Here is a 4,329-nt window from a genome sequence, read left to right as displayed (position 1 = left end):
AACAAAATCTTTTACAATACTTAAAGAAGTATTAAATAAATTAAAACTAAAACCAAATCCAACAAGTTTCGAAATAGAAATCAAATTTTTTGAAAAAGTTGGAATATAAAAAGTTCTTTCAAGTTCTAATGTAGAGCCAGATGGTAATGTGAGTCTATAGGTTCCAACTGCCTCCACATGTGAACTCATCTTGTTTCCCGAATAAATGAAACGTTCACTTTTTGTCGGTTTCCTTAGGTTGATTGAACCCTGCATGGTATTAGCAATGTGAATTGTAGAACCAGAATCAATCCACCAAGCATCATTAAATGTATTAACTACATTTGATTCATAACACACAAAGGAAAAGAGATTACCCTTTTTAAGCAGCCAAGCCTTATACTTTGGACATTCCTTTTTCATATGCCATTTCTTTTTACAGAATAAGCATTTGATGGTACCCTTATCGTCAACTTTGCTAGTTGATGCATTCCCCTTCTTCTTAAATTGCACACCCTTTTTGATATGTCCCTTTCCATGAGTCGCTATACGAGCACTTTTTAGCTTCTCCCGATTCAATTTCCCCTCCTCTTAAACACACATGGTAAGCAATTCATTAACTGATCATTTTTCCTTATGTGTGTTATAAGAAATCTTGAATAGCCCATATTCAGCAGGTAGGGAGTTGAGTTTAAATTGGACAAGGAATGTCTCTGAAAAGGTAAACTCCAATGAGTTCATTTGGGCAGCTATATCTCTCATTTCCATAATATGTTCACATACCCCTTTATTACCCATATGCTTCATTGATGATAATTTGGTCATTAGGGTGCTAGCCAATGCTTTATTGAAACTTACAAACTGTTGTTCAATTGGTGTCATGTATTATTTTGCCTTAGTACATTCAGGAATTGAATTCCTTATATTTTTCCCAATATGACTTTTAATGAGACAGATACTTAAGCGATTTGATCGCTCCCACCTCTCATAAGAAGCCCTTTCACTTGGCGTACTTGATTCCGTGGGGATGGGTGGTTCATCCACACGAAGTGCCAAATCAATGTCCATACACCCCAATGTTAGAAGAATTTTCTCCTTCCAATCCGAATAATTATCACCAGTTAAAAATGGGATATGAGATGAACCAATATTGACAGAACCAAATAAAATTACTACAAAAAGAAAACATGCCAAACATTACTCTACTATACAATAAACTTTATCGAAATTTTTAACCCACGTTAAAAATTTCATATCAAAAAAATGTGTCATTATAACCTTCCTGTGGGCAGAGATTTTAATACACTAAAGTTTTGAAAAATATAACCATAATGGGATAAAATATTTTTACTGGCATTAAACTGATAATGATACAATCCTGTGGGCATTTGTATTCATTGCCAGTTTAATTCCATATCCTTTTATTATTATTATTATTATTTTTTATCCACGTTCATTCATAAATAATGATTATTTTCCCGTAGGGCAAAATAAAACACTTTTTATGAATGAACTATAACTTTTTAATGCATAATCTTTATGTGATATAAATATCATATATTAAAACTTTTTATTTTTTTATTTTTATTTTATATCACAAAACCAACAACCAAAGATGCTGTGGCTACTCTCTGGTTAAAAAATACACATTAAAATAGTAGTAATACTTATACTTTAATAAATTGCATGTATGAGAATATATTGGACATGAATTTTTAAAAAAAAACAGTAACTGTACAACTCTAGAGTATTCTTTATTTGTATAGAAAATTTCAAAACTATACAACTCCAGAGTATTCTGCATAAATAAAAATTCATTATAAAACAAATCTTTATGGTCTTATGATGAGATTCGCCATTTTTTAAAGCAGTCGTGAAACCGCTCGGGTCTAAATCACTTTTACCATTAAAAAGGCAAACGTTGTTCCCATTGTATAAATTCACGATGACATTCTCCCATATTTAAAGCAGTCGTTAAACCGCTCGGGTTTGAACACTTTATTCGTCGCAATATTTATGGGTGTAGTATTCTACCACTTCATTTCGGCCAACGTAACCAAACGATAAAACAGTACCAGAAAGATATTACAGACAGAAACACACCCACCAAAAATAATACAGAACAAATAGAACACAAAGGAAATATTACAGGCCAAAAAGACAACGGCGACATAGCCGCTGAACAAATATTACAGGCCAGAAAAAGAACGGCAACACAGTCGCTGAACAAATATTACAGACATACAAACCGAAGGATAATATAGCCAAAAGGTATCGCTCTGATACCAAATGAAAAAAAACTATCGAGTCCAAAAAGATCGTATTACCTTTAGCCATGAGATCAGTTTGATTAATGCCTACAAAACAAATTTGGAAATCCTAATGATGTTCACGCCTATACAAATCTTTATGCGTGTACTTGATGGAGACAACATAGATTGCTTTTGTTAGGCATGGGACCTCTGTAAGGATTCTGTATGAATGAAACGAGAGAGAGCAATCCATCATGCTAACCCTTGTTTTAAACTAATCAGATGATAACCGCCATCAACTTCCCACAACCACGCTGTTGTAACTTCCCACAACGTGTAACGTTGTGTCAGACGCAGTGGATTAGAATATAAATGTATTGTGGCAATATAGGTCACACACGTGTTATAAATATACGTGTCTAACAGAAAGGGCACAATTCTTTTTCAATTAAATTATGAATTGATATATGTTTTTTTAATATATTTGAAAACCAAACGAATTATTTAATGGATAATGCTTAGCTACTCACTGGTGAGTAGGGTGAAGCTACTCACCTCTATATGGTCCAATAATAAAATAACACATCACATTTTAAAATAAAATAATCTACACCTAAAAACATTATATACAATTTATTCAATGAATGATCCGAGAAAGCAGAAAATGTGTAAATTATTTTATTATTAAAGATGATGTGTTAGTTTGTTATTGGATCACATAAGGGTGAGTAGCTTCACCCTACTCACTGGTGAGTAGCTAAGCATTATTCTTATTTAATACTAGTAAATATTTCAATTCAATAATTAAATAAAAAGAGTTTATGACTTTTGTTATCTTGATTGCATTACTCAATAAAAAAATTTCAACTAATGAAATTAGATTTTCTCTAATCATATAATAAAAATTATTGTATTCTATATTTTTATTCATCCAAAAGTAGGATAATTCCGAGTGATTTAGGCAAGCGGAGGCAAACATCATCATTAGAGCATCCGGCGTGTCCTTATTTCCATATTGGTTGTGTACTGTGGCGATGCAAATAGTTTGATATGAGGATTCCACACTGTGACTTTCACGAGATAATCTACACTCCATACTCCACATTTATGGATTAAAGTAGCGCCTGTCACATTTGAAAATGGTGAGTCTTGGGTTCAATTATACTTTAAAAATAAAAAAATGATGATGTGTGGTGGTTTGCAAAATAATTATTGTATATATTTGTTTAAGCTTTATTGTATATGCTTTTCTATAGTGTATTGTATCAATTGATTAATTTAAAAGGAGTCATAATTTAATTAATTAAAAAAAGTCATTTAATTTGCATAAGAATTCAATGATTAAAAAAAAAGGAAAAAAGAAGATTAGTACCTTTTGAGTTATCAATTTAATTAATTTATATATTGCATAATAATTTAATTAATTTGCATAATAATTTACAAATTACATTTTATTCGATTAGACAAAATATAAACATTTCATCACCAAATTGATTTCACAAAAATTCCATAGGATATCTCCTAAGATCAACATTATCCGCTCTTTTACGAATTTTTCTAATGCGACAAAAAATATGTGTCACCAATATTGTTGGGTTTCGGATGTATTGCAGGAGGTAGGGGCGGCTCAATCTAATTTGGGTCTTAGGCGAAAAATAAAAAAGTGACTTTTTCAACACTACAAATAAAATTAGACACAACTAAAAAACAAAATATACAAATATATATACACACAAATTTATAATAACAAAAGTTAATAAAATTAAAAAATAATTTAAGAAAAAGAACTATTGAACCTCATTTAGAAAATCCAAATCTAATACTTCTACAAAATTTTTAATAAAATAAAAATGCGTTCATAACAACTGTAAACTTGTAATGAGATGGGTAGGAGAAGACTTGTTGAAAAGAAGAAAATAAAATATATAAAAAAAAAAAGAAAAAGAAAGGAATATGGAAAGTTTTTGCAATTTTCCCAAACAACAACATTAAATAGATATTTAATATTTTAGTGTTGGTGTAACTTACCCAAATTTTTTTTTAGTGTTGGTGTAAAAAATGTGAATAAGAGAGAAAGAAAGAGAGGAAAAAAAAATTA

The sequence above is a fragment of the Cornus florida genome, unplaced genomic scaffold, assembly GCF_030987335.1.
Source record: "Cornus florida cultivar Cherokee Brave unplaced genomic scaffold, ASM3098733v1 CherokeeBrave_3.0.0_Hap2_Chr03, whole genome shotgun sequence".
NCBI lineage: Eukaryota > Viridiplantae > Streptophyta > Magnoliopsida > Cornales > Cornaceae > Cornus > Cornus florida.
Note: the sequence above shows the minus strand (reverse complement) of the source record.